Raw genomic sequence first — 26,119 nt, forward strand, 5'->3', positions numbered from 1 at the left:
TAAATTCTTCCTTTATCCATAGATCTGACAGGTAAACTATTCCATGCTTCCTTAATTTGCTTATGATATCACTCTTTATGTCTAAACCACGTAACTATTTTGACCTTATCTTGGTATACAATGTGAGATGTTGGGAAGCACAGAAAGAACTAACTTGACTTAGGGACCATCCTCAGGGAAACTGAATTGTTGCCACTTTTTCATGAAACAGGTGGATTATAGAAGCATATTGATTTTTTAGGTTATATATTAAAGAAGAGAAGTGATTTTCAGTGGGAGTCAGATTACAAAATCTCCATTTTTCAATGATCTAAAAGGCTGAGGGTTAGACAGCTAGGTGGCATAGTGTATCGAGCACTGGGCCTGGACTTAGGAAGAATCATCTTCCTGAGTTCAAATCTGGCCTCAGACACTTGCTAGCTGTGTGACCCTGGACAAGTCACTTAATCATCTTTGCCTTAGTTCTTCATCTGTAAAATGAGTCAGAGAAGGAAATGGCAAACCACTCCAGTATCTGTCAAGAAAACCCCAAATGGGGCAGCTAGATAGTGCAGTGGATAGAATGCCAACCCTAGAATCAGGAGGACCTGAGTTAAAATCTGGTCTTAGACACTTGACACTTATCAACTGTGTGACCCTGGGCAAGTCACTTAACCCCAATTGCCTCGCCAAAACAAAGAAAGTAAACCCCAAATGGAGTCACAAAAAGTCTGACATGAAAGAACAAAAACTGGAGGACTGGGAGACATATCTGACATATTTCCCTCCCTAATACATGAATAATGCCAACCCTCAGCTAGTTGATGTAATTACAGCAAGGAAGAGGCAGATAAGAGAGGCAAAGAAATATTCATATACTAACACTACCTCTGATTGAATTAGAATGAAAGGGTGGCATTGGCTAACCACAGAATGACTGTGCCCTTGGCAGCCTTTACAAAGCTAAGCCTGGCATCCCCTTAGATAGTCCAAAGAATTGAGCAGTCCAAGGCATGGAACATCTTTATATTATGTGGCATGTGCCCTCTACCAGAGGGAGGGAGGAGGAGAACAGAGGATTTTCTTTCCTCTATCCCCCCACTCTCCCTTATCAGCAGTTAAAGACACTGAATCAAGTAGGAAGCAGAGAGGTCTACTTCCTTGAGCATTCTAGTCACAGCTGAAACAAAGTTGAGTTGTTCAAAAGAGTTGAATCAATCAGTTCAATGCAGAAGCAGCTTCAAGACGAAAGACCCTGGCTAGCAAAAAAGGGCATCAACTAGGCTTCAAGGGAGAATTAGCTCTTCCAGATTGGAGCTGACCTCTAGGGCAAAGCTGACCCAGTGAGCCCAGATGGACAACCCACCCAGCAGATACCCAGTGTCCAAGGAGCAGCAGCATGAGGACACTATGAAAAGACAGAGGAGGTTCCTACATGAGGAATATTGTGTAACTATTGTTCTTACTATGCACTTTTAGTAAATGCCTTTGCTTTGAGCTTATTGAGTCTACTAGTTGATTGTTAATGGTAAGTTCATAAGATATCGTTTTAGGCTATCCAGAGTATGTTTTAGAACCTTTAAGAGTGGACATACTTCTGTGACCTAACCTACCCATCTGTGAGTACTGAGTAGGAAAAGTTTCCCAGAGGGGTTGCTACATTCACAATATCATATATATTTTATTTTTTCCTTCTGATTGCTATAGGGAAGGCACTTTTTTTAGAGAAGAGGTAATATGTACTTAATACTTAATACTTAAAGTACTTTGATTTTTAAAAAATTTGTTTTATTAGTAAATAATTTCCATCTATAATTAGCTTGCTTCCTCTAAGATGAAGAATCTGTAGGTTTTTATTGGGTTCAGAAAAATAACGTGTTTGCATAAAGTCTGTCTCCCTATGGAAACACTGATCAAAATACATTCATAAAATGGTGTGTGTGTGTTCCTGAAAGAAGGAAAAATATTTTGGGGGCAAATGACTACATTTTGAGGGTAAATCCTTTGGTTGAAAATAATTACCATATTGTACACAGGAGACCAATCTGGGGAAACTTAACAGTTTAGTGCTTAAAAATATTAGTCGTTAGAATATGTACTATTTTTATACAGATATTAATTGTGCTTACAAAGAGATACTCCAGCAGAGTTGCAGTGTACCTATTTTGCCAAGTTTATCTCTAAATTCCAGTCTTGTGGGGGAAGGGGAAATCTGATCAGATCAGTCTCTTTGTTTTAACAGGACTGAAAAATAAAGGTCAGTGACTGAAGATAAGGGTGAAACCCAGGTTTTTGTATTATTTTAATGACCACTAAGTCACTTACTCTATTATATTTATCAATTTCAAAACATTGTTTGCTGGGTTGTTATTTAGAAATAGCCAGCAAATTGCCATTACCTTCCTCTTGAAAAGCAGCCCAGTATAAAGCAAGTAGGTGATAATTTTAAATGTTATTACCTGTAAATGAGGGGATTGGACCATGGGTACTCTAAGGTCCCTTTTGGTGTTAAAATTATGTAATAGATACTAGGGAGTATTTTTGGAAATAGAAAATATTTTTAAACATTTGGAAACTGAGTAAAATAATCACAACAGAATAGTGGGGTTGGGGTGGGGAATATACAATGCCTTAGAATGACACTTTCAAAATAATCCAAAGCTACCCATCAATCTGTATGCCTGAGACTACTCTCCTCAAAGGTGGACAAATTGACCTTCAGGGAAGGTGATTTTTTAAAATAGAGCCAGAAAATAATCTCCTTGAGATATAAAACTTCCAAATAACTATAGAAACAAAAAAAAAGTCTAAATTAGTTCAAGCATTCAGGGAACCGGAGAAGGATTCGAAGCAATACTTTACCCTTAACCTTAGATTCCACCCTCCTCCCCAAAGCTTCGGTGTCTATAGCATGCTGGATGCGCATGCTCCACTATTCCTCCTTTAATTCCCCACTCAGGGGTTTTTTTTCCCCCACTGTGGCCTTCTCTCCTCGCCTTCCCCTGCCCCTCCCCCCTCGTCCTTCTCAGGCGTGACATCTGGGAAGTGAGGAGGAAAGAGCCTGTAGGGTTAGCGCCCCAGAGCGCTACCGTGGCAGCTTTCTTTTTCTCTAGCATACGCTGAGCTGCTAGCGGCTGCCCAGCAGCTTGTGAATCAGAAGGGATTCTCAGCTTCTGTTTATTTTCCTGTTGTTGTTTTTATCTCTCTCAGTCGGAGGGAAATAGAAACACTGGCAGACACCTTCACCCAGACCTCCTGTCCTCAGTTTTGACACTTCAGTTTTCCCTTCTGGTCCGAAGGCAATAACTTCCAGACTTCAGCAAAGAAGCAGAAAGATCTATTCCTTCCCTCGCCAGAAGAGACAGGTAAAAAGCTGTAGCTTCCTGGATTCCAGCTTTCTCTGGCCTTTTATACCACAGAGGAGCTATCTTGTTCTTTTTAATCCTCTCATACCTGTGTTTGTTTCTGTGCCAGTCACTCTCTTCCTCTTTTCCGGTCCCCTCCTTCCCCACCCCCTCCTGTGGATATTTGGAAGGGCAAGAGAAACCTGGGCTGCAAACAGGTCGACATTTATATCCTTTGCTTTTCGGCATTAGTGTCTCCGTAAGCTGGGAAAAGGATGAGAAATAATCCTTTCATTTATCCTAGGAAAGAGAATTTCTCCTCCACCCTTGTCATTAAAGACTTGACTAGGGCTATCTGAAGACTAACTTGAATTAAATAATTGGGCAACTAATTTTTTTTTTCTATGAAACTAAAACTTGGGGGCTGGTGGGGTTGGGGGGGGAGTTAGCAATTTTTGACTCCTTTGGGAGCTCAATAGATAGAGATTCTGTTCTCAGTGGTGAGCAATGACCTGTAGCATCATGAATTTAGAGGCTTCCCTTCCCATTCTCCATCTCTTCATCTGCATCTAAATCTACCTTGGTTATAGATTTTTGAAAAAAAAAACAACAAAAAAAAACCCAAAAGTGGTCAAATAATGTAGTATCATTTTTTCCTTTTCACTTTCCTCTCCTATCATAAACAAGGAGTCCAACAGTATGGCTGTTGTCTGTTTTTCCTCAGCATGGAGAAGGCAATATATTATAGCTCTTTCCTGAGCTCCACTGCTAGATTCATACAGGGATTCAGTATTTACAATTCACTTTTCCAGCTTGGAGAGGTGGTTAAGTGGAGGGGGAAAAAAGAAGAAAAGAGGAAAGAGAAGGAAGGTCAAGGAGAGATAAGAAAATCTCAGAGAACTCTGGAATCGGGATTACATTTTACCTAGGTGTCCAGGTGAACAGATCTTATTTTATGTCTCACTAATCCTAATTAGACCACAGGTTCATGTGCAAATAAATAAATAGATGTTCATTTTGTATCATTTACTCAGCAGTCAAAAATACTGAGAAGAGTCTGTCATCTTACAATTGTTACTGAGGATTTAATATGTATTTGGGTATCAGCTTCCATACTGACCTCTAAGCTATATTTTTATTAAACCTCCCCCTTCCCCTCACTTCTCAGATATATATGTAGATCCTTACATAGGGATCTCTGTAGCCGCAGAAGCAGGACTGGATAAACTAAATAACAAGCAAAGCTAAATAGTCAGTATTCCAGAGAATAGATCTTTGCACACTACTCTATGAAAGGGATGAAGGGAGATTGTATGTTTAATGTTATTTATTCATGGAATTGAAAATTTGATGGAATTAATTCTTGCCCAGTCATTTTTCTTCCTCAAGCAGGATTTGAATTACCTCTTCATATAAGCTTTCATATTTTAATGAGTATGAAGTGCATAGTGGCTATTTTGGGGAGCGCTGGAGAACCCTTGTCTGACTCTAAATTCACACTACAAGGTTAGGAATCAGTGGGATGGAGAGGTGGCCAAGATGTTCCTAGCTTCAAATCTAACTGCCTAGGACTGAGCCTCATGTCTTTGGGGATTTGGACTTCTGTTCCTTTCTGTATTGAGTGGGAAAAGGCTTTGATGGATATGTTGCTTGTGTCCATGGTGCTGAAATTATTCCAATTTGCAATGTGTCTGACTTCATGAGCTACAGCATTTCCTCTTTATTCTCATCACCTTTTGCCACATGTATTCCATTTCTATAGTAAATTTTTAAAAATGAATGCTAATATCATGCAGAAATATCCTTTTTATGTGTTGATGCACCGATTTCCTGAAGAGATACTTTAAGAAGGTGATAAGGTAAATGATATTAATGTTAGAGTTGTAAATAGTCTTTATAATATAATAAAAAATTTCCCATGTCATATTAGGAAGAGTTTTTAGGCTATTAGTTTCATGTTTCCCAGAACATTTTTACAGCATGGTTTAATTTTTATTTTATAACAGTTATTTTTTTCACACTTGTGTTCATGAACTATGCAAAATAATTCATTTCACATTCAGCTGTCTCACAGTTTTAGAGCCTATGGATAGAAATGTCTGGTATTATACTGAACCATCAGGCATTTCTACCAATTTTAACGTAAGAACAAATGAAGATACTAACTTGAAATTGGTTTTATCTCTCTGCACACCTCCCCCCACCTCCGAAAATTCTTGAAGTTGAGTACAAAAATGAAAGATTGATGTAAATTTTGACACAGGGCCAGATAATCTTAGAAAATCAATTATTAAAAAGAAAATTTGGCAAAATCAGTAACATAATACTGATGATTCTAAAACTAATCCCAGGGGCAGCTAGGTGGTGTAGTGGATAGAACACTGGCCCTGGAGTCAAGAGGACCTGAGTTCAAATCCAGACTCAAACACTTTAACATACACTAGCTGTGTGACCCTGGGTAACTCACTTAACCCTGATTGCCTTGCCAAAAAAAAAAAGGATAATCTGTTTATAGCACTATAAAATATTTTTAGAATGACTGCATTTTAATCTGTTTCCTTTTAAATTTATTTGTTTATTGCTAAACACTGCTTGAATTATCTTTAAGTACGCTCCTTAAAACCAATGTTATTCTATGCCCAAAAGGCTATAAAAATGTGCATACCCTTTGATCCAGCAATAACACTTCTAGGGCTATATCCCAAAGAGATCATACAAATGGGAAAAGGACCCACACGTATAAAAATATTTATAGCAGCTCTTTTTGTGGTGGCAAAGAATTGGAAATTGAGAGAATGCCCATCAATTGGGGAATGGCTGAATGAGTTGTGGTATATGAATATAATGGAATACTATTGTGCTGTAAGAAATGATGAACAGGCTGACTTCAGAAAAACCTGGAAAGACTTGTATGGTCTGATGTTGAGTGAAGTGAGCGGAACCAAGAGACAGTCGTACACAATAACAGCCAAGTTGTGCGATGACTTATATTGACAAATTTAACCCTTTCCAGCAATACAAGGATCTAAGATATCTCCAAAGGTGTTGTGATGGAAAATGCTATCCACATCCAAAGAAAGAACTATGGAGTTTGAATGCAGATCGAAGAATACTATTTGCTATTTTTTTTTCTTCTGTTGAGTTTTGTTTCCTTTTTCTGGTGGTTCTTCCTACTGATTCTAATTCTTACTTACAACATCACTAATGTGAACATATGCTTAATAGGAATGTATATGCATAGCCTATATCAGATTGTGTACCATCTTGGGGAGAGTGGTGGGGAGGAAGGGGGAGAAAAATTTTAAACTCAAAAGCATATGGAAGTGATTGTTGATAAATCAAAATAAAATAATAAAAAAAATTCAGCAAAATACCCCAATGTTATTTCAATTAATTCTAACGGACACAAGTTTGTCCTCCACATGGAGCAGCATATGCTATTCCATATGAACACTCAATTTCATTTAGACCACTGTTGTGTAATACAGTTAATTTATAAATGAGCAATGAAAACTTTAAGACTTTCCAGTGCCTTCTACTTGATCTCATAACTATTGGGAGCCTCTTATTTTGGAGTAGAGCTATTTTCTAGAGTATTTCTTTACTTATTTTTACATTTATGTGAATGAAGAATCATTATACCAAAGTCCATTTTGCAATCAATATGTGAATTCTTGTCACTGTTCTTAAAAAAGAGAGCTAAGTGAAGAGTTGTATAAGAATGTGACTATATGATAAGGAAGGAGGGGTTGGGGGATGGATGCTACTGAATCACATATTTTAGACAACTTTTTTTGGCAATGATTTATGTGCCACTAGAATAATAATTTTTTTCAAAGGCAAATATATCAGTTTATAGATGGATTGGTCTGCACACTGAAAATATTTTATTTTAAATAGTTGGTTTTATTTTCTCCAACTCTAAGAAAGTTGAGGAACAGCCTTGAGGTAGTATTTGAACTTGATTTTTGAGGATAAGTATTTTAGTTAAGAAGGGCAAACCTGATTTAGTGGAAAGAGACTTAGGATCAGAAGTTCTGGGTTTGAGGCCTTGTTCCACCACTTACTAGCCATATGACATAGGCAGGTCATTGTACCTCTCTAAGCCTCAGTTTTCTCCTCTATAATATTTTTCCTATGTGCTTTATAGAATGCTTGCAGGGAGTGTTTTATAAACTGTGAAATACTAAGTACACATGAGATATTATTACAGAATCTAGTATAAGTATTATATTTATATGACTATCATTCCATTCACCAAATTAGAACTGTTTTGATGCAATTTGCATGCTGTCTTCCTTGCTTCACCAGTAAATCAGTTTCAATCAGCTTATGGAATAAGCAAGCATTAAAGATTGTATTTGGGAACAAAAATAGATTAGGCCTCTTTGGCCAACCTGTCCATTTTTTCCTGGAGAGATTGATAAATTTGGTCATCTGAAGTAGTCTATTTTAGGTATTCTGGAAGTTATTAAATCACTAGATCCATAATTTTAATTTCATTTTCAAACTATTTTCAGGCTATATAAATAGTGCCAAGACTAGAGAAATATTACATTCATAGGTACAGCAGCAAAATTTTTCAGAAGTACAGTAAATTAAAATCTATTAGAACTGATGAAATTAATTTTAGTTCCTCTGATAAAAATGTATTGCTAAGTTCTTTGTTGCCTTTTTTTTCATCCTGAGTAATAACTGCTTTCTTCCATACTTCAGAACTTCTAGATAAGAACATTGTTATTGGCTTGATTTTAAGGTGACAATTTACTAGGGTTTGCCCATATGATTCATGGGAATTTTGCCCAAAAGATAAAGACTAATCTAATTACTTTCAAGTGACTTCTAATTCAGGTCATCCACTTTTGAATCTTACTATTTAGTTACATACTGAAGCAAACTGCAAAGGAAAAGGGATATCTATATATCTTCTAGTCATTAATTCCTTCTTGCTATGAGGTTTTTTGTTTGTTTTATTTATTCTGTTTGACAATGGGAGTCTCATTTTTCTTTTCTATCTGAAGCCATTCTGGAATCCGAATTGGATTTTCAAGCTCTCTGAAAAACTGTTCTTCTAATGGGGTGTCTGGACACTACTACTATATACTTTTTTATCTCCTTCTGCATCTACTACATTTCACCATATATACAGCAATAAATTCCAAATCCCTCATGATCTCATTTTCTTTTTTGAAAGATCATATATAAGTGGAGTGTAATGGAATATTTTAGCTCTTCCAAATGTGAAGAGATGAAACACTCGTAGAATAGAATATACTATAAGAGTCAAGATAGATTAATTCAATTATATAGAAAAAAGTTTTTGCATAATCAACATCTAGAATAAGAAGGGACAGGTTAGAGAAGAATAAAATTTGCAATGAACATTTTTTCCTAAAAGTTTGACATCCAAAATCTATAAATATTTGTTAAAAATTTGTAAGAGTAAGATCCATTTCCCAGTATGTAAGTGATCAAAGAATAGGAACAGGAAGTAGCTGGTGGTACAGCAGACAAAGAAATAGACCTGGAATCTTTCTAATATCAAATGCTTTATAACTTTTAGGCATTATTACACTTATTATCTGGCATCTGTAATTATAATAATATACTACAATGCTAGCAAAAATCTTTTTTTAAAAATAGACTTTATTGATTTTCTTTGGCTAGATTATCCCCTGTATCCTTCCCTATTTCAGAGAGTTGGCCCCTTATAATAATTTTTTTAAAATACAAATGAAAAAGAAGAGAAACATATTTAATAAAATAAATAGTACTTTAAAAACTGTAATTTTGCAATTTACTTTCAATTGTTCTATGTAATGCCTACAATACAGTTGTTCTTTCCATTTACATTGTTTCAGCCATTGTGTATGTTATATTCTTCCCTTTATTTACTTCACTTTGAATCTGTTTATGTTAGGCTTTCCATGTTTCTTTGCATCAATCATATCTGCTGTTTCTTATTACAGAAAAACTTCATTGCATTCAATTTGTTTAGCTATTCCTTAATCAATAGATATCTGATGTTTCTAGTTTTTTGCTACCACAAAAATGCTACTAAAATATTTTGGCTTATATGGTTTATATTTTTTTTTTGATAATGACCTCTTTGGGGTATATGCCTAGCACTGGAATCTCTGGGTCAAAGGATATCAACATTTTAGCCATTTCGTTGCATAATTCTAAATTGCTTTCCAGAATGATTATACTGATTTACAGCTCCACCAACAATGCACTAGTGTATTTCCACAATTTCCCTAGTATTAACCATTCCTGTCTTTTGTCTGCTAGCAAAATTATTACTGTGAAGTAGAAAGCTAAGTTAAATCCTATTTCAATCTAAGATTACAAGATCAAAGATTTCACATTTGATTGCATGGAGCAAACCACTGAGTTCTCATGAAGCACTCCTGCCAACACCACCCTAGACACAGGGTCCCTTCTGGGCAGTTTGCTCAGCTTGGTTTTTCACAGTCTGCTCTTTTCTGTAGCTTGACTCTTAATTTCCAGGGGTAGGTCTCTCTTGCATTTACAGATGGCTCTTTTCTTCACTGCTAGAGGTCCTATTTCTTGAATCATCTTGAATGCCACCTCTCAGTATCCATATCTGTTTAGAGAGGGTATGTCTCTGTTCCCTGATAGATGCAGTTTCTTTTTTTTGTATATAGTATTTATTTTTCCCAGTTACATGTAAATATAGTTCTCAATATTCATTTTTATAAGATTTTGAGTCCCAAATTTTTCTCCCTCCCTTCCTCCCTTCTCCCCTCCCCAAGATAGCAAGCAATCTGATATAGGCTATACATGTGCAATCATATTAAACATATTTCCACATTAATCATCTTGTGAAAGAAGAATCAGAACAAAAGGGAAAAAACCATGAGAAGGAATAAAAACTAACAACAACAAAAAAGAAAACAGTATTCTTTAATCTCAATTCAAACTCCATAGTTCTTTCTTTGGATGTGGATAGGATTTTCCATCATGAGTCTTTTGGAAGTGTCTTGGATCATTATATTGCTGAGAAGCGCTAAGTCTATCATATCTGTAGATGCACTTACTTATGGAGCAGGACCTCTTCTGCAAGATACAATGGTCAGTGGGCATGGGAGGAAAAAAATGAAAATTTCCTTCCTCTTACCACCCTCGGACATAAATAAGTACAGAGATTTCCTTCATAACATGGCTCCTACAGTGGACTGACCTGAACTGACTAATTATATTGAATGACCCCAAGATTGCAAGTTTAGTTTTCTAAAGGCCTAAAGGGGCCTGGCCAATTTTTGTTTTGCCAATGGTGTCATCTCTTTGATTTGATCAGAGAAAGATATCCACATTTTGTAAAGGAATCAATACTTTGTTACCACATTAAAATCTCATCATCTATGACTAAATCCTGGGAAGAGAAATAGGCAGCATAAATTAGTCAGGGACCAACTCCCCTCTTCCAAGTGTAACATATTTTAATTGAATACATTAAAATAAATATAAATATTTCCTATAAAAAAAGAAAAACATCATTATATCCACTACAGGGATGAGGAACTTTAGGCTCAGAGAGGTTGACTTGACTAAGGCCACACAACTAATGAGACATAACTCAGATTAGAACATATGCCTTCTATTTGAAAGTTCTGCGATTTTTTACACTATCCTATAATGAGGAAATGTAGAAGAAAGAAAATGGGAATACTTAGAAATGTCAGGAATGATTAGCTCAGAGAAGAGAAGACAGTGGAGACATGATAGCTGTCTTTAAATATTTGAAGGGCTTTCATATGAAAGACAAATATTTGGCCCTAAAGGTTAATACTAGGAACAATTGTTAAAAGTCATGGGGAAGCTAATTTTAGCTTAACATAAAGAACTTCCTGACAGAGATGTTCTGCATAAAATAAGCTACCCCAGGAAGTAGTAAGTTTTCTGCAGCTGGATGTCCTCAAGTAGAGGCTGAATTATTAGGAATGTTGTAGAGAAAGAACATTCTACTTTGGATAGGGCATGTCCCTTCCAATTCTTAGATGTTGCAATTCTGTGTCTAGATTATAATCCACTTTTCCTCACATTCCTGTGTAGTTTAGGGTAACTCATTCTTATTTGGGAAAAGCAAATTAGAATCTCAAAGATTAATGAAGGTTGTCAAGTGTGGCAGCAGACCAAAAGCCAGATGCTCATTATTTCCTGTACCTCACTGTTTGAGAAGGGGAGGATTATACAAACAGAGCATTGCTATCACTGAAAAACAGTGGGAGTCTGAATCACCAAATATAATAACAATACCCTTGGACTAATTTGGCACAGAATTTGAGATAATTTGAAATGAGAGCCAGTTCTCCCAAAGTAGATCAAAAAGAAGAAAATAGTCATTTATACATTTTTTGTGGGACTTCAGACTGTTAGAAACATTCTGGAAAGCAGCATAACAGTATACATTAAAAATCACAAAACTGATCATAACTTTCAACTCAGTGATTACATTCCTGGAACTTTATCCCTAAAACCTTTTTGTATCTATGAATACAAAAATATCCATAGCTTTCCTTTTTGTTAAAGACAAACCTTGTAGGGATAGCTAAACCACTAGATAACAGGATCCAAAAAACATCAAGATATAGTGAGTTTCCACTCTACGCCCATATTTATCAATCTGATGAAAGAAAGTGACAGTTGTTGGAATATAGGCACATTAACGATGGAGGTATAAATGATGAAGCTGTGAATTGGTCCAGCCAATGTGGAAAGCAATTTGGAATCATACCTACAAAATCACTGAACCAGTCATACTTACTCCTCTGCCCCAAAGAGATCAAAGAGAAAGGAAAAGGATCCATGTGTACAAAAACATTTATATCAGTTCTTTCTCTTACCATAAAGAACTGGAAACTAAAGAGGTGGCCATCAGTTGGGGAAAGGCTGAACAAAATGTGGAATGTAATAGAATACTGTTGTGCTGTAAAAAATGACAGAAGGGATGGTTTCAAAGAAACTTGAGAAGAGATGACTGAACTGATGCAAAGTAAAGTAAGCAGAACCAGGAGAGCTGTCTATTTATTAACAATATTGTCAAGACAACTTGGAAAGACTTAAGAACTCTGATCCATGCAATGACTAACCATGACTCCAGAGAACTGATAATGAGACATTCTACCCATCATTCTGAAAAAAGAAGTGATTAACTCAAGTTGCAGAATGACAAATAAAATCTTAGACCTGACCTATATTTGTTTTGCCTGACTATGCATATTTTTTTTTTAAAAAAACAAGGGTTTTGGGGGCAGCTAGGTGGCAAAGTGGATAGAGTACCAGCCCTGGAGTCAGGAGGACCTGAGTTCAAATCCAGCCTCACACTTACTAGGTAACTGTGTGACCCTGGGAAAGTCACTTAACCTCCCCCCCCAATGCCTCTAAAATAAACACACACACACACACACACACACACAAGGTTTTGTTTTTCTTTTTTCCAGTGAGGATAGGAAAAGTGGGAAGGCTGGGGGAGGAAGGCAGAAAAGAGGAAAGATAAGGATAAGGTTGCCAGAAGAAAGAAAGAAAAGAGGGGTGTTACAGCATTTCTTTAAATTCACAGAAGAAAACAGAAGGCCAGAAAGAATCACAGATAGCAGAGCATCTTTGAAGGTTACATGTTGAATATAATATATACTTGAAAAGCAAGCTGTATTTAAAAGAGTCTGACAGTTTTGTGTACAATCTTTTTCCCCCCAATCAGTAATATGTATGTAAGTGCTCATTTTAATTGGTGTTTGTTAAGTTCAGAATTCTTAAAAATTTAGAATATTATGCTTCATCTAATAAAACAAAATTAAATGGGGATTAATGTAAAGTCTTACATGTGTTCACAAAATCTATTTCACAAATACAAATGTAGGAGAAATAGTTAAATAGCATTATAAATTAAATTATATTATTATATATTATTAAATTATAAATTAAATATCATTTGAAAAAGTTTCTGGGGTTTTAGTGGATGGCAAGCTCAACATAAGTCAAGCAAAAATATAAACATACAAAAAAGCTAGAACTATTTTCAACTATGTTAAGGGAAAAATAACTTCATGAATGCTTTTTCAATTTAGTGGTTAGTCCTATTTTCTAATCAGATCGCATCTTGAGTATTATGTTCCATTTTGAATGCCACAGTTTAGGATGGACATTGATAAGATGGAGAGTGTCCAGAAGAAGAGCACCAGCATGGCAAAGGGCCTTGAGGCCATATCATATAAAGATCTGAGGAACCAAGGATTATGAACATAAAGAAGAAAAGACTTAGAGGGAACATTATAGCTCTCATGGAAGAATGATTAAATTTATTCTGTTTAGCCCTAAAGCAATGATCTGGGAACAATGGGGAGAAATTAGAAATTTTGACTTAATGTCAGAAAAACTCCCTAAAAGTTAGGGATATCCAAAAGAAGAATGGGTTGCCCTAGGGAGAGAGTGAGCTTCCTCTAATTGGAAGTCTTCAAGCAGAGACTAGATCATAATTGTCAGGAATGCTTTTTTGCATATGAGTTGGACTAACTGGCCATTGTGGTCCCTTCCAACTCTGAAAGTCTATGGTTTTAATAGGAAAAAAAAAGGAAACAACCTACATATCCAGCAATCTGGTATAGTGATGAAATGGAATATCATAGTACCATAAAATTATAAATATGAAGAATGCAAGACAATATGAAATTCTACAGATTTCACTTTGCAGAACTAGAATTGTACACTCACTGACTAAAATTATATAAATAAGGACAAATCAAGAAGTGGTAGAACTTCCTACCCCAGAACAAAATAATTTTCCTTGTTTATTTGTTAATTCATTCATTTTGTTAAAAGCTTTAGACAGGAATTTTCTCTTTATATTGGGTGTGGGGGCAGCTAGGCGGCACAGTGGATAGAACACTGGCCCTGAAGTCAGGAGTTCCTGAGTTCAAATCAGGTCTCAGACCAAACAACTTGACACATACTAGCTGTGTGACCTTGGGCAAGTCACTTAACCCTGATTGCCTCACTTAAAAAAAAAATTGGATATGTATTTGTTTTTATTAATGTTTTACAACAATTTTTTTAAATTAAGTAGGCCAAAATGTGAGAAGATGATATATATTGTATATCTGAGGCCGCAAGTTTCAAAAGGCATCTTTAGAGATCATTTAGTTCACTCCCCTGTTTCCACATACATCTACATATAAACAATTTTAGACAAAGGATGTTCGTCTGATTCTTAAAATTCTCCATAAAAAGAGACTTTGTAAACTAAAACCTTTTTTGGTCCTGTCTAAGAGGTTCTCCTTTAATTCATTCTGATTCAGTTTAAGCCTTTTAAGGAATCAAAAGTGCAGAATCTAATTCTCACTCTATTCTGAAAAAAGGGTTTGGAATTAACAACTTTTCATTTGCCCAACGTTTCAGCCATATGACAGTCCTAGATTCCAAGGTCACATTAGTTCCACTAATATTTCAGACTTGTTTTCTTTTTACTTCTGGACTTTTTTTAAACATCTAATGATTAATATATGCCTTTATTCATAAAGGCTGGGCCTTTTAAAGGGAGATCTCACCATGTCTCACCAAGTGTTTATCGCTCTAAAGAAGTACCGCAGCACTGCAGCTCTCCCAGAGATTCCTCTGTAGGTTTGTGTATTTTCTGTTTCTGTGCTGGGAAATGAGTCTGTATTTAGTTACACCCCAAACCCTGCTGGCGGGAGAAATCTCTTTAGCAGATGTCAGAATAGGAAACCAGCCATAGCATCTACAACAGTATTTTGTAACAGTGATACATAGTGAATTCTCAAATTATTCTTTTTAAATGAATGAATCACTAATCAAATTTTTTTCCCTTTTTTTCCCCCTAGGTGAGAAAGATGACATTTCAAGGTTTTTTCCTTAGTTATTGTTTTTTTGTTTTTGAGCCTGGCTCTCCTTACTTCACTCAGACTAGAATTAGTGCAGTGGAAATTCAGGGGCCTGATGCCACTGCTGAATGACTTGGAAGCTTTAACCTGTTCACTTTCCAACGTGCGTTGGTTGGCAGCCTTGTGGCACCCCAGTCCTGGGGGATCCCTATTTTGATGTCAATCTTAGTGCAGACACTGGATCTGCTTCACATTATTATAGCTTAGAATTATTGAGCTCAAGCCATCCACCAGCCTCAGTCTCATGCTGTAGCAGAGATTATGGGAATGAGGCACCATGTCCAGCTTTTTTTTCTTGATTATTAAAAAAAAACTATTAATATATCTTTTTTGCATATGCACACCAATTTCAAAGAATTATTCACATAAACAAGTTACAATTCAACTACAAAATCACATTCTAAACTTGTTTTAGAGTGACTAAAGTACAAACCTCAACTTAAAACCGGGAAACCAGGGATGGGGTTAGAGTCCAGATAGTCAATTGTATGGACTAGGAATAAAATTCAATCAGGTTAGGGAATCCTTTGTTAGGTCTTCAGGCCAAAAAATAACCTTTTTGTGAAACTGCTGCTGTGGGTGACTCCCCAGAACATAAAGTTTGAGGGGATAATCAGATAGCTTAACAATGGCTAAAGGGACAGAGGTTAAACATAATACTTTGTGGAAGAGGTACATAAGGGGCAACCTGATGTTGCTAAACTGTTTCTTGTTACCAGATCAATAGCACACCCCACTAAAGAATGAGAATCTTAGAGTTGAAATGGGTCTAATACTGTACTACATCTCTAAAGAGGCAACATTTGTTGTTATCAGTAGCCTTTCATTTGAATTTTGGAGAATAGGTGGAAGGAAAAAAAGAAGCAAGAGAGGAAGGAAGAAAGGGAGAGAGGGAGGAAGGGAAGAAGAAGGAAAGGAAGGAAGGAAAAAAGAAGGGAGGGAGGAAGAAAGAAAGGAAGAAGAAGAAAAGGAAGGAAGGGAGGGAGCAAGTAAGGAAGGGAAGAAGAAGGATAGGAAAGAAAGAAAGAAGGAAGGGAGGGAGGGAAGGAGAGAGGGAGGGAAGGAAGGAGGAAGGGAGAAAGAAGGAAAGAAAGAAAAGAAGGAAGGAAGGAAGGAAAGAAGCAAGAAAGAAGAGGGAGGGAGGAAGAAAGAAAAGAAGAGAAGAAGAAGGAAAGAAAGAAGGAAGGAAGAAAAAAAGAAGAGAGGAAGGGAGAAAGAAGGCAAGAAAGGAAAGAAGGAAGGGAGGAAAGAAGGAAGGAAGGAAACCTGCATTTATTAAGCACCTACTTTGTGCCAGGCACTATGCTAAGCACTTTACAAATAATGTCTCTTTTGATCCTTACAATAATCTTGGGTGGAAAGGTTTGTTTGTTTGTTTGTTTGTTTTTTAATAGTCGAGGAAACAGGCAAACAGATTAAGTGACTTGCCTAGAGTCATACAGCTAGCTAGTAACTCGGGTCTTTCTGAATCCAGGGCCAATGTTTTCTAATCCATACTACCACCTAGCTGCCCGTTAGGATTATTTCCTTGATACTGACTTCTAGTCCAAAAGATCAAATCTGGTTTTCCAGGGCAGTGTGAGGGCCATCTGTTTAAGTAGGATTTTATGTTGAAGAGTTGTGGAATATGACTTATGGAGATGAAAACCAGTGAAATTTACATTATCTTTTCCTGATTCCAAACCTAGTGCTCTGTCCACCATGGCACCTAATTGCCTTAATTTCAACAGGAAGCACAGAAAGAACAAGCACCTACTTGCATTTGACTTAGGGACCATCCTCAGGGAAACTGAATTGTTGCCACTTCTTCGTGAAACAGGTGGATTATAGAAGCATATTGATTTTTTAGGTTATATATTAAAGAAGAGAAGTGATTTTCAGTGGGAGTCAGGTTACAAAATCTCCATTTTTCAATGATCTAAAAGGCTGTCAAGTGGAGAAGGGAGTGGACTCATTTTGTTTAGAACCAGAAGACAGAGTTCTATTGGGCAGATATCATAGAAAGGCAGACTGCCAATTACTATAAGGTGGAACTTTCCCTCTAACAATTAACTCTGCCAGTGGGATGGACTACTTCAGGGCAGGACTAAAGCTCCTCTAAACTTTTTCTACCCTTAGAGGAAAAGGAAGGAAGGGGTGGGGGAAGTGAGAAAAAATAAGTATTTACTAAGCACCTACTGTGTGCCTGTCACTGTGCTAAGCACTTTAAAACTATTATCTCATTTGATCCTCACAACAATCCTATGAGATAAGTGCTATTATGATCCCCATTTTTTTACAGTTGAGGAAACTGAGGCAGATGTTAAGTGACTTGCACACTTATCACACAGCTAGAATGTAACTGAAGCTGCATTTGAACTCAGGTCTTTCAGGCTCCAGGCCCAGAGGACCATCCATAGTGTATCTAGTTGCCTGCTTTCTTTTCCTGCTAAGCTGCACTTTTTTATGTACCATCCACATTCCAGGACAATAATTGACTGTTTTTTGTGAAATTTGGTACAGTAATAAATGTACTCTTGCAATTCTCTTTGCTCCCTTGAAACAAAATTATACTTAGTTGGCATTTTTATATGATGTACATTTTTGACAGATTTCAGCACAATTTAATATATGCTTAGAGATTACAGAATTGTGATTGTACTGAGTAATTTTGTTTATAGAATCACTGTTTATGAACAGGCCCAATACATAGATTTTTGAACTAGTAGAATGAGCAAAATGAGGAACTAATTAAGTTTACATTACAAATTTAAGAATTTTCAGATTGGAATACATCACGTGATACAATAGCACCAACTAGCAAAGTAGGATATGATAAATTACTATGCAAAATGAGAAGTTAGTATGTCATGTTCTGGTAGTTTTCTTCAGACATGGAAGTAATTCTTCTGAATGGAAGGCATCAGGTTGATAGTAGGTAAGAGATACTATTGCTATATCAGATTGCATGCTATCTTGGGGGGGGGAATTCTCAAAGTCTTATTAAAGTGAATGTTGAAAACTAAGAATAAATAAATTAATTTTTTTTAAAAAAAGAGAGAGATGCCAGAGACAGGAAAGTGCTACCTGCAGAAGAAAATTGACCTGCTAGATAAGAATGACAAATCCTAGGATACAAGTATGATTGGAATATTATAATAACAAACATGTTGAAACCTACCTTCTTCACTAAAAGTTTTTAGCTTAGCCAACTATACAGGGTGTCCCCAAAGTCTTAGTGCAGTTTTAAGCTTTAATAATGTAGACTTTGGGGGCAGCTAGGTGGCGCAGTGGATAGAGCACTGGCTCTGGAGTCAGGAGGACCTGAGTTCAAATTTGACCTCAGACATATAACACTCACTAGCTGTGTGACTCTGGGCAAGTCACTTAACCCCAACTGCCTCACAGAAAAAAAAAATAATGTAGACTTTGGAGATGCCCTGTATATGTTTTTTTCCTCCCAGGAACTCAGGCAAAATGTCAAAAGCAGGATTTATTTTATAGAAAATTTTGCTGTAGTGAAGCTACTCTAAAAACTATCCTGATTGCAAGTTCTTACTGACATAACTAAGCTGAAGTAGTAAATGATACAGTTCATTTTTTAAAAATGTACTTTTGCTCTATTCCATTTGGCTTGAAACTCAGCAGGAGACCTTTTAAACCAAACCAATGCAGCTCAATTTAGGCACATGCTTTGCGTTGAGAAATGATGGTGTCCCTCTTTGGCACAGCATGAGGACAAGGTTGAGAAACTGGGCATTTTTCCAGCTCCAACTGAAATCAAGTCTTCCTTGTGTGGCTTCCTAGTTCTTGTTTTTGTTTTTCAGGGTTTTTTTTTAATGACTATATTCTCATAATGTCGAGCACAGCTGTATTCAACTCTAAGTATAGTCAAATAGGAACTTTTTTTTTGGTTTATGCTGTTATAACTTGTCTTCATTTCTACAGCTAATAGAGAGTTGGCTAAATTTGTTGAGTTCTCCCATGGGGTCACTTCACACAATAATAACGTTCTGGAGTTAGAAAGGATTTTGAAAATATATTTACACTCCCGTTTCCCCCTTATATCTAAGGGAACTAACTGAGATGTGTAGAGAATATGAAAAATCATTGTCTATTGTTCATTGATTTTTTTTTAAAAGGCATATGACTTACCTGCAGCTTTAAAAGGCTCTCCTTAAGCATATATTAAAATTGCAAGATTTTTGCCTGATCAGGTTATAGGGGAAGCTATTAATATCAAAGAAAGCATAAAACAGGGAGATACATGTATTCCTAAAGTGTTTTCCAGGGCCAAAGAGAAAAAAAAAGTTCTTTATCCACAGAAAAATTCTGTAGATGCCCCTAGTCAAAGATGACATTGTACTACGTGCATCTAGTCAAAGAATCTACCAAATCTCTTCCCTAAAATCCATAGTCTCTCAAAAATCAATCTAAAATGGGAAAAACAAAGTAGATTATATATGTGTATATACACATATATGTATATATATATATATCAGATAATAACATAGTTAGACAGCCTAAAAATAAAGATATTAAAGCTTTAAAATGTACCAAGATGTCTGGGACACCCTGTATATCTCTTGGACAGACCTTGCAAATAAACAATGAACTGGATCCATAATGGAAAAGGAGGAAGATACTGAACTGTACTGCATTTGGAAAATTGTGTGACATTTTTCCAATCATCCAAAGCTGCTCATTGCCACAAAAGCTCATCTTTTTTTTAACACAAGTGTTCTCCCAGGAATGCAATATGGGTGACAAAAATGCCTCAGAAAATTCAAAATTTTACATGATCCAAATGACAAAAGAAAGACCCATGGTAGATGTAAGTACTTTACAGCATTTTACCAATGATAACTTCTGTGTGAGAAAGAGTGTAATAAACATCATCAAGGACATGCATGTATGAGCAGAAAAGGAGGAAAATCCTTTATATCATTACAATGACGGAAAACAGATGGATAGCTTTAGTGCCACACTTTCTGTTGCTGTTGAGTCCTTTTTCAGTTGTGTCCAGCTCTTCATGACTCTATTTGGTTTTCTTGGCAAAGATGCTGGAGTGGTTTGCCATTTCCTTCTCCACCTCATTTGTCAGATGAGGAAATTGAGACAAATAGGGTTAAATGACTTGCCCAGGGTCACATAGCTAGTAAGTGTCTGAGGCCAGATCTGAATTCAGGAAGATGAGTTTTCCTCACTTCGGGACTGGAATAATGGATAAAATGAGCCCCAAAGGAGTCCCAAATATTAAAATAATGAGAAGTGGCCTCTATCACATTGGATGAATTTTATATAGAAAATTTATGAAAAGACATGGATAGTTGTAGTACAGAATGAAAAGGCATGACTGGATTGTGATCAACACTGCTGCAGAAATTGCCCACACCCAATGAGGTCATACATCCACATAAGTATCCAAGTAATATGAGTGTAAGGAGCAGGAGTCAGGGAAAAAATATAAAACCAAAAATCTGTCTTCCTTGCTCAGTATCTAGCTCTAAATGATATTTATATCTAAATGATGATGATTTTAAGTTCAGTGATGATAAAGGATACCAGTAGGAATTATATATGCATTTTAAAGGCAGATTCAAATCAGCAATTAGTAGTGGGCTAGTTATAATATGAGCATTATTACACATATTATTACATATATGAAAGAGTTTCTATCAACTTTGAATCAATGGAGAGAGAAACAACTGAACTATTTTTTTTTCTGATACAGGGAACTGGTCAATAAGCCCTTATAATCCTGAGCAAAGTGCTTAGCTAATGTAATCTCCATATGGACTTTTCTCATCTGAATGTTGCCAGGCAGAAAAAAAAAAATCAGACCAAGGGAAAAAGGTTCTGGTTGACTAGTGCTTTTTTTTTTTTTTTTTTGACTGGGCAATGGGGTTAAGTGACTTGCCCAGGGTCACACAGCTAGTAAGTATTATGTATCTGGGGTCAGATTTGAACTCAGGTCATCCTTAATCCAGGGCCGGTGCTCTATCCACTGTGCCACCTAGCTGCCCCCAGACCAGAGACTTTTAAAAGTGGCTATAAGGGGAAGTTACCTATTACCATGGAACTGCTGTGGGGTGTCAATTTTCATTACCCAGGCCACAGCCATTTCGCCTTGTGCTGTTTCTGTTGCAATTAGTACTGCTTTCGTTGCTAAGAGTTACTGCTGATTTTCCTAAATATAGTGGTATTGAAGAGTCTCTGAGTTATAGTAGTGAGGGTAGTCTCCCCAGTCATCTTTCAGAAGATAAAGGAAAACAACTATAGCAGATGTTATTATGAACTTAATTTAGATCACCACTAAATCAACCGACAAACATTTACTAAGTACTTATTATGTGCCTATCACTGTGCTAGACACTGGGGATACAAAAATATAAATGAAAAAGGTCTCTACCCTCAAAGGAGATTACATTTTCTAGAGGGAGACAACATGTACATTTATAAACATATACACAACACATACTCAACTAAGAAAGAAGAACTAGTTAGTGATGTGGAAATAATAAAACCTTGGAAGAAAATGGCCATGTCATCTTGGAGTTAATAATAGTGAAGGTAGGGAAATACAGAAATTGCTAGACATGTACCCTAGACTTTAAGAAGGCAGATTTCGAAATACCCAGAGAAAAGATAAGCATTATTCATTGAACACAGTGAATACAATTCCCCCTACTTTACTCTTTTTTAAAATAAAATTTTATTGATATATTTCTCTCATGTCCATCCTCTTCCCCCTTCCCAAAGAGCCATCTCTTATAACAAAGATATTTTTTTAAAAGCAAAGAGAAAGAGGAAGAAGAGGAAACAAATTCAACCAAACTCATCTGTATAAGTTAAATTTTCAAAATTTGATATTATAGATGTTATATACCTGTGTACTGCCCATTTATGTACCTCACTTTTACTCTTCAATGAAATTCTGATTCAATGTAATGAGTAAAACCAATGCATCTTTGTGGTGTAGTGGATAGAATTCCGGGCATGGATTTAGGAAGATCTGAGTTCAAATCCTCAGATACTTACTAGCTGTATGACCCTGGGCAAGTTACTTAACTCTTATCTGTCTCAATTTCCTCATCTGTAAAATGGAGACACAATTGAGAAGGAAATGGCAAATCACTCCATTATCTCTGCCAAGAAAACCCCATGGACAAGTCTATGTAGTCACAAAGAGACAGGCATGACTGAACAACTACAACAATGAGAAAGAAAAGAAAGGGAGAAATAGTTAAAGAAATAGAAATAGTTACATAAGTAGAAATAGTTAAAGAAATCAATCAGGCTACATAGTTCCAGGGTTCTCACTGTTATCTGCTAATTGTGACAACAATCTTCACTACTGTAGAATGCATAGAGAAAACTAAGGTTGCATTACATCATGAGTGAATTGAGGTATAGCCAATGCTTGATTAAACAAGTAGATTTTGGCACCATTTTGCTTTTTTAGGTTATGTGCTAAGAAATAGATTGTGTATTAAAGAGGCAAAGAGGAGATTTAGCAAATATATATGTGTGTGTGTGTGTGTGTAGATATACATTTATATATGTATATCATTTTCATTTTTGGTGATGTTATTTGGTACTTGCCATGTCCAGCGTTTTCCAAAGCTCTTTTTGAAAACATGTACTCATGATATATGGGCATTGTATTGCCTATAAGCCCTTGGATCTGTTATTCCTTACTCTTGAATCTGGCTTTCTAATATATTCTTCACCATCCTCACTTACTCTTATCCTTACACTGTAAGTCATTTGTTAAACAGATGTTGTTTTAATTAGTAAGGTCTTACTGAATTCTTCCTTTATTCTCTATCCCATCATCTTCTGAAGCAGATGGTGGCACATGGGCTGTGACTGTCTTCATAGTCTTGTTTTTGGAAAAGCTCACTGTGAAAATTGCAAGATGGGATGACTATTTCATGACATAATATTTTATATGACTATGGACCAGTAAAATATTTAAATTCTCTCCCTTGGGCCACTGGGCATTGTCAATCATCGTGTGGTATCCATTGGTGGATCAAAGAGTGGGAACTAGCAACCAACAAAAAGGAAAGAGGCAGATAGAGATAAATTGGATGTAGGGAGAAGTTGCCAATTTTAAAAAGAATTGTACTTTTTTAAAAACTAAGAAACTTTAGTAGCAAAAGTTTTGTAGACTGGTAAAAATTTGAGGTAGCTTGGAATAATGAATAAAATGTTATATTTAGAGTCAGAAAGAGCTGACTTCAACTTCTGCCTCTAACACTTGCTAATTGTGTGACCAGCAAGTCAGTTAGCATTAGACACTTCTCTAAGACTTATCTATTAAGTTATAGACAGTTTGTGAAGTCCACGGATAAAGTTTCTACACCAAGAAAAAAAATTGCTGCTCTTTAATGTATCAATGAAATAGAATGGGGATTGAGAAACATTTTTATAAAAGAAATTATTCTTATATTAGAGGAAAATTGTAAGTTTCTTCCTAGCCTTAAAATTAGAATTTTCACTTCTACAATACCCGGCTCTAAAGGAGAAAAGTCCATAGTTTGGAGTCCAGGTTCCATTGACACCTTATGGTTTCAGGCAGCTTCCTCGCTTCCCTCCTTCAGGATTATGTGGTTATAAAAGTCATTAGAAAGAAACACCATCTGTCTAACTAGGGGTGGCTAGGTGGCACAGTGGATAGAGCACCAGCCCTGGATTCAGGAGGACCTGAGTTCAAATCTGACCTCAGACACATAACACTTACTAGCTGTGTGACCCTGGGCAAATCACTTACCCCCGATTGCCTCACCAAAAAGCAAACAAAACAAAACAAAAAAAACACCATAGCTGACTGGAAACATAAATGTTCTCTCTCCATCAGGATTATTGCTTTGTTGCACTATTCAATACTTGGTAATAAGAATACATCCGTCCACAGTTAGACAGATTCTCATTTCTTTTGACAAGTGGCATGTGCATTTCTTAGTCTCCCCAGTTGTTAGTGCTTCCCCTACAACTCTATTAGTTTACTGTGCATTTGCTCTTTGTGTGTGTGTGTGTGTGTGTGTGTGTGTGTGTGTGTGTGTGTGTATACAGGTATAGATATGTGTGTATGTATATCTGTAATTTGCTTCCCAAGTAGAATGCAAGTTTTTTAAGGAGAGGGACTGTATTGTTTTTGTCTTTTTTTATAACCTGATCCTAACATCCTAGCACATAGTAGGTGCTCAATAAGTACCAGCTGAATTGAGTTGATTTCAGTTTGTTTTCCTTTTTTTGGGACTGGATCTCCTTGTCTCACTCATGGAAGTACATGGCTCCACTAGTGGACCAGATCCCCCTGCTGATTAGCACTGAAACTTAGATCTGCTTGATTTCTAATCCAGACCAGTTTGGCTCTCCGTAGACAGTCTGGTGGTTCCTTGGCCATTCCCAGTACTGGTGCCAGACTGAGACCTGGATACCAGGTTGAATTTAGCCCAAACACAGCTCAGAAGTGCTGAGCTCAAATTTTCCACCAACTTTGGGCTTCCCAGTAGCAGGGAGTAGTAGTGAGTGCTATCCTACCTGGCTTTAATTCAATTCAATGGGTCAAATCATGAGTTTCTTCAAAATAAACAAAAATAAAAATGAAATCTTCTTTGTGTAGAAGAGGTGGTCAGTTCTCTGGGGAACCATAGAAAGAACACCTGTACAAACACAGTAATTAAATAGCATTTCTCATTGAGTGTCATACAAATTGTCACAAAGAAAAATTCAGAGCAGGTTTGGATTGTCAACATGTCTGGGCCACTCCACCCTCATGCCAGGTTGATGGGGACATAATCTCTGACATTTGCTGTAACAGAGATGTAGTCATCTTCTGTCTCAATAACAATAGTTAGCATCAACAAAGCCTTAGTATCACAGAATAACCTAATACTCTCAATAACAGAAGACTGATCCCTGTCAATGGGGAAACATCAACTATCATAGCATTTAAGATGCTCCTAGGGAGCAAATATAGACACATAATACCCTTTACAGAGAATCAGTGGACCATGAAAGATTGCAGACACTGGTCTCAGGAAGGCTGTCAGGATTCCTAAGGGTGAAGCGCTGTTACTCCAAAATCCCTAAGGCCTACCTGGGTCTGAATTGCTCTTTGAAAGCAACTTGAAAGTGCTACAAGGCTGCATAATATCAGTTGCTCTAATATAATTAATGCTGTTGCATTCCCATTACATGCTCTGTAGAGTATACCCATAATGGTGCTAAAATATCGCTTAGCAGTGAGCAGTAAGTGAACAAACACTTATTAGGAACCTATTATGTACTAGGCACATAACAATGCTAAGCACTGGGGATACAAAGAAAGGCGAAAGATAGTCCCTGTCCTCGAGGAGCTCACAGTCTAATGTGGAAACCAACACGTAAACAACTATGTACAAACAAGCTATATGCAGGATAAATTGGACATAAGCAAGACAGGGAAAGAATTAGAACTGCACAGCTTGTTTATGGTCATTTGTTGAAGTATGACGTTGCTCACAATTTCATTGCTGCCCATGGCCAGCGTTTGACAGAATCAAGCTGTCAGGGGCTGTTAGGGCTAAACATAAAGTCTGGACAACTGGGGGCGGGTTGGGGGATCAGAAATATAGTACTCATGTGAGAAGGTGATGCACTCAATGCCATTTTTTATATATAGAATAGTTCCTTGTCCTTCCTATTTGGTATACTTCTTTTACTTCTGCATTACTTGTTTATTTCTGATGCATGTTAAAAGAAAATAAATAACAATTGATATGTTGATGAGCATCTCTGAGTAGCCTAAGCACATAGATGGGGGCATCTGTGTTGTTTTTCTGTAGTGAGACACATGATCAGAAATCCATTTGTGTGTGGACATAATTATTTTTTTTTTACATT

General features: G+C 36.6%; 1 protein-coding gene across 2 annotated transcripts in view; it reads left to right on the top strand.

Moving 5' to 3' along the window:
• Window positions 1-3,071: 3,071 nt before the first annotated feature.
• Window positions 3,072-26,119, top strand: part of SLC35G2 (solute carrier family 35 member G2) — a 55,608-nt gene continuing 32,560 nt past the window's right edge. For both annotated transcript variants that reach the window (XM_027845307.1, XM_027845308.1), the window contains exon 1: window positions 3,072-3,344. The gene's annotated coding sequence lies outside the window, so the exon portion shown is untranslated. The remainder of the gene's footprint in view (window positions 3,345-26,119) is intronic.

This window comes from Vombatus ursinus, unplaced genomic scaffold (assembly GCF_900497805.2).
Source record: "Vombatus ursinus unplaced genomic scaffold, bare-nosed wombat genome assembly UNPS02014959.1, whole genome shotgun sequence".
NCBI lineage: Eukaryota > Metazoa > Chordata > Mammalia > Diprotodontia > Vombatidae > Vombatus > Vombatus ursinus.